The sequence below is a fragment of the Sander lucioperca genome, chromosome 10, assembly GCF_008315115.2.
Source record: "Sander lucioperca isolate FBNREF2018 chromosome 10, SLUC_FBN_1.2, whole genome shotgun sequence".
NCBI classification, from domain to species: domain Eukaryota; kingdom Metazoa; phylum Chordata; class Actinopteri; order Perciformes; family Percidae; genus Sander; species Sander lucioperca.
Window position 1 is genome coordinate 8,461,099 of NC_050182.1, and position 9,294 is coordinate 8,470,392.

The 9,294-nt window shown below is 36.8% G+C and overlaps 1 long non-coding RNA gene across 1 annotated transcript; it reads left to right on the forward strand.

Annotated features, from left to right (window-relative positions):
* Positions 1–5,534: 5,534 nt before the first annotated feature.
* LOC118492955 lies at positions 5,535–6,999 on the forward strand. The gene is made up of 3 exons (XR_004898514.1): positions 5,535–5,580; positions 6,098–6,147; positions 6,629–6,999. It is a non-coding gene; the product is annotated as an uncharacterized LOC118492955 (long non-coding RNA).
* The last annotated feature ends 2,295 nt before the right edge of the window (positions 7,000–9,294 follow it).

Here is a 9,294-nt window from a genome sequence, read left to right on the forward strand (position 1 = left end):
GAGAGAGAGAGAGAGAGAGAGAGAGAGAGAGAGGGATTTTTTTAATGCTTTACAGAAGCGAAGTTTGGGGCCCGATTTCGAAACCAGAATTTAAAAACTGGGATAAAACTCCCACTGAAAAACTGCAACTGGAATTCTGTAAAATAATTTTAAAAGTTCGCCCAAACACCCCAAACAATGCATACAGAGCAGAACTCGGTATATTCCCTCTGAAAATTCAAATCCAAAAAAGGTCAATTAAATTTTGGCAACATTTAAATCAAGCTGATAAAAACTCCATTGCATACAAATCTCTCCTGAGCAACCAGCGGGGTTCAGATGTCCACCCCCTGGACCAGCTGGCTCAGAGGTACACGGAGCTAAACACAGTCAGTAGTAGACAGACAGGTAGAGAGAGAGACAGGTACACAGAGCTAAACACAGTCAGTAGTAGACAGACAGGTAGAGAGAGAGACAGGTACACTGAGCATCACACAGTCAGTAGTAGACAGACAGGTAGAGAGAGAGACAGGTACACTGAGCATCACACAGTCAGTAGTAGACAGACAGGTAGAGAGAGAGACAGGTACACTGAGCATCAGAGCCACCACAGACACAATCCTCAGTCTTCAATCAAAAGATTTGAAACTAAATTAAAAGACGAGTATACAGAACAATGGCAAAATGAAAATAAAATACAACACAAACTTCTCTGTTATCAATCCCTGAACAGAGATATCCAATGGCCGAATATCTCAAAACAAAAATCCAAAAGAAATACGAATTTAACAAAATACAGAGTCGTGACCACGAGCTGGAAATTGAAAGAGGTCGACATTTAAAGTGTGGAGACCAAGAGAGGAACGAGTCTGTACACACTGCCACCAGATATCCAAACAGAATTACATTTCCTATGTACATGTCCCAAATATGAAGACTTAGAACCAATATTTCCAAAATTTGAAAAACATATACCAGGCTTCACTACCTACACTGAGGACAAAAAGCTTCCTTTTTATTAGGGGAAGATAAAAGCACGGCATGGCTAGCTGCTAAATATGTCTTCTCCTGCCACAATACAAGGCTAAACAAATAGAAACTGGTATAAGAATTATTTATACAAGTTATATATATATATATATATATATATATATATATATATATATATATATATATATATATATATGTATATATATATATATATATATATATATATTTTTTTTTTTTTTTATTATTATTTTGTTTGTCTGTATTCTTTTTTTATATATATTATTGTTTCAATGTACCCTTTGAAGGACATGCACAGAATGTGTTTAGTATCTGCATCTATATCATAATTATCCTGTTTACTTGTATTATTATATCAGATATATTTACTCCTTGGCGTTGTTTATATATGACAGAGAGACAGAGAGAGAGAGACAGAGAGACAGAGAGAGAGAGAGAGAGAGAGAGAGAGAGAGAGACAGAGACGAAGAAGAGACACGAACGAGAGATAGAGAGAGAGAGAGAGAATATATACCTAGACTCGAGACAGAGAGAGATAGACAGAGGAGACAGAGAAGAGAGAGAGTACCCGCTAATAGCTGAATATATAGACTTATATCTTCTTCGATTAGATATCGCGATACTCTATATATAGACCCTCTCTCAGTCTCTCGTTCGTCTATCCTATTCTATATACTATATCAACTCTCCCTATATAGATATCCTATATATCCATCATACATATAGCGATGTATCCAATAGATCTTTCATCTCTCTCCTCTCTCTCTCCCCTCTCCTCTCCGCTACCCGCTATCTCTCCTCCCTCTCCTATATATCTTCTACGTTCTCTATCCATCTACTTAACTAATTCTATATCCACCTCTATCCGCTCTATCTATATACAATCTATATAGCTTATCTATCTACTATACCTATCTCGCTATATATCCATCTATAGATATCCTATATCATATTACCTATCATATACCTCGACAATATCTAACTACTATCGCTATATATACCTATACATATAGATATATATACTATAACGATACATTATAGATTATACAGATACAATATATATCTATAGACCTATATATATAGAACATAGATAGCGATAGATATGTATAGATAAGAGAGGAATAGACAGAATAGAGATAGATAGAGAGGAGACATAGATAGATGATACATATAGGAGATAGAGTACCCTAGACCTAGATATAGATACGATAGATGAGAGATAACTATAGAGAGTAGATAGGACCAGTATACCGAGAGAGATATATCCATTATACAGAGATATATGTACATATAATAGAGATATATATAGTATATAGATAGATATTATATTCATATAGATTACCATATATCTGATATCATATATATACGATATATAGATACAGCTCTCATCGATATACCTATACAGCTAAGCATATCTTCCATATATCTATCTATCTAGTATAGAGTAGTATATATATAGACAGATATATAGATATAGATATATGTCTCACTATCAATAGAGATCCGACTATAGATGATAATAGAGATATATATAATCAGATATCTAGTAGATATATGAGATAGAATAGACAAGATAGATATCTACATATATATATATATAGAAGACATATACATTAGTCTTATAATACTAGATCAGTAGATATAGATATCGAGAGAGATATATATAGAGAGAGGATACCAGAGCTAGAACATAGATGGCAGAGAGAGATATATACAGAGTATGACAGTATACAGTATATATAGATACATCTATATAGAGATAGATATATAAGAGATTGCTAGAGAGAGGCTGAACTAGGCTTTAGCATCTGTCTTTAGGTGCCTGCAATATCTTGTTTCCATTACAGGTTTAGCTAAACATAATGCCTCCAGCATGAGTTTAAATACACATTCAGGAAGACAGGAACTTTTTGTGTTATTTTTTTCAACGTTTTTCTCACTTGCTGAGAGATATTTACTATCCAAATGAATGCAAAATGGTTAGTTTTGAATGAAAGGCTGTTACAAGTGTGAAGAGTTTGGAGTTATGTACTAAGAGTTGTAAGATTGTACCACATAGTTGTGATAATAGTACCAAAGTGATAACCAAAACTGTAATCTCTCTCTTTACACAAAGCTGGTTTGCAAAGTGGTCTCAGGCGAGGGGCCAGACTAAGAATTTATTAAAAAGACCTATAAATCATCGAAGTAGAGGAAGAGTGACCTGGCCCGGAGGAAGCCTGGGGCCGCCGTCTGGAGCCAGGCCCAGACAGAGGCGTTTGCCAAAGAGCCCAAAGAAGCTCCATGGCCAACCCCTCTCCATCCTGGGGGAGGAACTGCTGGGGGGCGGATGGCCGTGAAGGTTGAGTCTCATAGTCAGTGAATCCCCCACACTGTCCAACAACACACCCAAACTCTTTCAGTCGTTGCAGTTTGCATTGGTTTGGTTGTTCTGCAACTTTTTGTGGTAATTTGAGGAAAATGACAAATAAACTGCGCAAAAAACATCCCAACCATCGGCACAGACATGGCACAGACCCCCGCCCTGACTACAGAGCAACAAGAAACACAAAAGTTATTTTTTACCAACTCTGAGACACAGAGTTTCATATTCAGGCTGTGAGAGAGTTGCTGTCAGTCAGTTTTTTAAAATGTAATCTTTGTTTTGTTAAGTTCTACCATGGCTGAGGAACGTTTTTAGGGCTTTATAGGGCACCCATTGTGTTTTAATCTTTGCAGCTTGTCAGGGATTTACATGTGTTGTGAAGCCATATGTGTAAGCTTAGGAGAGTTGAAGGCTAACAGGGAGACGCTGTCTGCCACGCGCCTGCCACACGTCCTCACACGTTATCTCACACTTTACACAAAACAGGTATGGTGCTTTATCACCAGTCATCCATGCAAACCAAGCTCTCAGGGTGTAGCTTCCAGTTTGCATAACTATTGAAGAACAACAGAGAAAGTGTGTGAAGGAAAAGCAGACAGTGACTGAAAGTAGACACTAAATGTCTGAAAGTAGACAATAAATGACTGAAAGTAGACACTAAATGACTGAAAGTAGACAATAAATGACTGAAAGTAGACACTAAATGACTGAAAGTAGACACTAAATGTCTGAAAGTAGACAATAAATGACTGAAAGTAGACACTAAATGACTGAAAGTAGACACTAAATGTCTGAAAGTAGACACTAAATGACTGAAAGTAGACACTAAATGACTGAAAGTAGACACTAAATGACTGAAAGTAGACACTGAATGTCTGAAAGTAGACACTAAATGACTGAAAGTAGACACTAAATGACTGAAAGTAGACACTAAATGACTGAAAGTAGACACTGAATGTCTGAAAGTAGACACTAAATGACTGAAAGTAGACACTAAATGACTGAAAGTAGACACTAAATGACTGAAAGTAGACACTAAATGTCTGAAAGTAGACACTAAATGACTGAAAGTAGACACTAAATGACTGAAAGTAGACACTAAATGACTGAAAGTAGACACTACACAGAAAAATAATGGTTCTTTAACAGTTCTTCAAAGAGCCATCATCAATTGAAGAACCTCTATATTTAGGGAATGGTTCTTTCAAGTACTAAAGGTTCATGGTAGCCAAAAAGCATGAAGTTAGGGCAGTAACAAACAATTATGTTTATTATTGATTAAACTGCAGATTTTCTCAATTGTTTGGTCTGCATAAAACATCAGACAGCAGTGACAAATGCCCAGCACAGTTTAACAAATCACAAGTGTTTGGCGTGGTTGGTTTACTGCAGTGGTAAAAGTACCCAGAGCTTAGTGAGTAATAGGATTAGAAATACTTGGTAAATTACGTGCATTCAAAATGTTACTTAAAGGTACAACATGTAACATTTCTGAATTAAAATTTCTAAAAACGACCATACCTATGTTATATATTTTTTTGAGTTGTGTACTTACACTATCTAGACACTAAATGTATGAAAGTAGAGACTAAATGTCTGAAAGTATACACTAAATGACTGAAAGTAGACACTAAATGTCTGAAAGTAGACACTAAATGACTGAAAGTAGACACTAAATGACTGAAAGTAGAAACTAAATGTCTGAAAGTAGACACTAAATGACTGAAAGTAGACACTAAATGTCTGAAAGTAGACACTAAATGACTGAAAGTAGAGACTAAATGTCTGAAAGTAGACACTAAATGTCTGAAAGTAGACACTAAATGTCTGAAAGTAGACACTAAATGTCTGAAAGTAGAGACTAAATGACTGAAAGTAGACACTAAATGACTGAAAGTAGACACTAAATGTCTGAAAGTAGACACTAAATGTCTGAAAGTAGACACTAAATGTCTAAAAGTAGACACTAAATGACTGAAAGTAGACACTAAATGATTTAAAACTAACTCAAACTAAAGTAAAATTAAATCCCAATGTCTAAACTAGAATAAAAGCTAAGATTAATCAAACTGATGTGTCACTATATTATAATATATTATAATATGTTATCTGGTGCTGACCCTATGAGAGATAAAGTGGGTGTGTATTATAATATGATATTATAATATTTGACAGTATAAAGATGGAGGACTTCTCAGACTTTTCTATCTCTCTCTCCTGTCATTCAGGTAAATATTCTTTATATTTTCTGTCTTTGAGACGTTAAAACTTCTCTGATTGGTTTAGATTCTGTTTCAGCTGCCAGAAACTAACTTTTTACCAAACTTTAGACGCTTTTTAAAAATGTTTTTTACACTTTATCAATGTTTCTGTTTCATTTTTATGCTTTTCGGTAGTTCTGGCTGTTTTTTCCAACGTTTTTAAAATGTTTCTGTGAGGTTTATTTGGTGAATTTCTCTCTTTTTCTCAGTTCCTGCAGCTTTATCCTGTGTTTGTTGAAGAACCTTAAAGTTAAATGTGGTTCTGAAACTTTCGGCACATTTTTCAAATGTTTTTTTGATGTGTTTGTCCGGTTGTTTTCAGACTTTTTGTAACTGTATCAGTAGTTGTTGCATCTTCAGTCCGTCCCTCTCTAAAGAAGTGAACTGTGATGTAACCTGTCTGTTATGATCCCATATGACCAGCACATGTTTGGTTTTTCTGTATAATCTTAGTAATGAAGTGTGTTATCATGTTATATTCCAGGTATCTCTCCTGCTGCTGACTCTAGAACTCATCTCTCTCCTGTCATTCAGGTAAATATACTTTACATTATTATTCTCTCTTTAACACATTTAAACTCTGGATGTTTATATCTGCAATCATTCAGAACTTATTCTGGCTGCATCAGGACTTTATGGATTACTTCTGCAGAAAGATGTAGATTAATAATCCTGTGAGCAGTTATTCTGAGCTGTAGAAACTCCTGATGTCACTTAACAAGTTCTTACATCATCAGACAGTTAGGAGACATTTATAAAACTAAAGACATATATATGATAATATAAAGAGATGTTAGATATGTCAGAGTAAAGTCTCTAACAGCTTTTATATGATAATATAAAGAGATGTTAGATATGTCAGAGTAAAGTCTCTAACAGCTTTTATATGATAATATAAAGAGATGTTAGATATGTCAGAGTAAAGTCTCTAACAGCTTTTATATGATAATATAAAGAGATGTTAGATATGTCAGAGTAAAGTCTCTAACAGCTTTAATAACTCTGTATTCTCCAGATCAACATGAAGATCTCTATCTTTGCCGGTGTTCTGCTGATCTCTCTGTGCCAACTGTGCAGCTGCTTTTTTTTTGAGAGTGCAGATGAAAAGTTTGCAAAAGAGTATATTGTGACTGACCAATGAACCCAGGTGATGACTGACAGAGGATTGGCTATTGTCGACAAAACCTGTTTGTCGAAGAAAACCTTCATCAAAGGTGCAGTGGCCGAGGTCCGAGCCGTCTGTGGTCAGGGTGAAGAAATTCATCAAAGCACAAAGACCTTTACACTTCTTGAGTGTAATGTTGATCCTGCACATAGCACGCCTCCCAACTGTCAGTACACTTTTAAAGATTTAGAAAGTAAAATTATTGTCACCTGTGACAAAAACAAAAACCCTACTGGGTTTACAGTGGTAAAATCAGAGTAATCTGTTAAACCTGCCGAATAAGAGTAATCTATTACTACCTGATCAATCAAAGTAATCTGTTACTAACTGATGAACCAGAGTAATCTGTTACTACCTGATGAACCAGAGTAATCTGTTTCTACCTGATGAATCAAACTAATCTATTACTACCTGATGAATCAAAGTAATCTGTTACTAACTGATGAATCAGAGTAATCTGTTACTACCTGATGAATCAGAGTAATCTGTTACTACCTGATGAATCAGAGTAATCTGTTACTACCTGATGAATAAAACACACGTGACAGTTTAACTCTGGGTCTGTTTTTAATGTCATGTTCACTCATTCATAAAGTAGATAAAGTGAAAATAAAGTGAATGACAACTGAAAGAGACAATATTCTTTGATGCCTCCTGATCGCTTTTTTGAGTTTTTTGTTTTATTAAAATGTAGTTACTTAAAGTATCAGATGCATACATTTTATTTCTGGACACAGTTAATATGAGACATTAAACATGAAATATCACACACACACACACACACACACACACACACACACACACACACACACATACAGACACACACACACACACACACACACACATACAGACACACACACACACACACACACACACACAGACACACACAGACACACACACAGACACTTTTATTTGGATCTGAAAGGCAAGAAAACATACAAGATCCAAATACTCAGAGAAGCGTTATTGATGAGGTGACAGATTTACACAGGCCATACTTTACAAGTCTTTCATTTATAACCCTCAGCACATTCAGGGTAAACAGAGCATCTTCGTCTTCATATCTGCATGCTCCCAATGATGGCTGAAACAGAGAAAAATTTTGCAAGTCTTTTTGCCTCCTTTTGTTGCAGCCCCCCCCCTACCCCCGACCACATTGTTATGGACATGTCCCAGACTTCCAAATACCAGTTATTAATTTACAATTGTATCCAAGTTGGTGAATGAGATCTACCAAAGATTGATATTTCAGTAATTTGGAATAGTAGCAAATGTCCATATACAGATCAAACAGCAGCCCACCTCACAGATACACACAGACTTCATAACCTCGTTTACGATTACAATGTCAGGAGTATTTGGGATGTTTCTGAAGTAGTCACTGTCAGATGTGTTATGATGGAACCAGTTTAATGTTACAGTGCTGTGCTTGTAGATCTTGTTATCGTGTCCATAGTTTATCTTTTGGAAGTCCTTTGCGACACTTCCTTTGAGAATCCTCCAATTCATGAGGATCATCCCATGAGACCCTATGAATACTTCAAACAGTATATACAAGATGAGATCTGCATTTGGCAACAATCAACAATTTGGAGAAGCCAGCTGACAACAATGATGTGTTTTTCAAGGTACGTCCTCTCTATGATGCCATACGCAGTAGATGCTTGGAGTTTCCACTAGAGGAGAACCTTTGCGTTGATTAACAAATGGTGCCATTTCGCGGAACTCTGTCTGTCAAACAGTTCATCAAAGGCAAGCCACACCCATGGGGGTTGAAAATATACTTCCTGTGTGGGAAAAGTGGCATGGCCTACGACTTCCTGCTGCACCAAGGCACTAAAATAGAGCTATCACAAGAGCACAGGAGGCAGCTAGGACTTGGAGCTGGACTGGTGTACCATCTTAGCCAGCGGATCACCGAGGCCAACCACAAGTTGTATTTTAACAATTATATATAAGGTGGCACTGGTCAAACGGTATGACAACAGACCAGTTGTCATGGCCTCCAACTTTGTCGGTGTTGGCAGAATGAATGAAGTGCACAGGTGGGACAAAAAGAAGGCCCAATTTGTGATGGTGTCCCGTCCAGAGGTGTTTAAGCTGTACAATGAAGGAATGGGCAGCGTTGACCTGCTTAATCAACTTGTCAGTCTGTACAGTACAGAAATTCAGTCAAAAAAGTGGACCCTGAGAATGATAACACATGCTTTTGACATGGCTGTGGTCAACAGTTGGTTGGAGTACAGGCTGGATGCCAAGAAGGCCAATATCCAGACCAAAGACATCCAGGATCTCATCCATTTCAAGATGAATGTGGCCCAGTGTCTGGTGAGAGTCCATAAAACAATGGCAGCAAAACATGCAAGACCCAGTATGTCTCCAGATTCACAGCGTGTCCCCCACAGACCAGCTCACAGACCAGTCCAGGATGTAAGGCCTCTACGTGAAGTTCAGTATGACATGGTTGACCACATGCCAAATTATGATGAAAAGAAAGAGGCTACCAGATGCAAGAT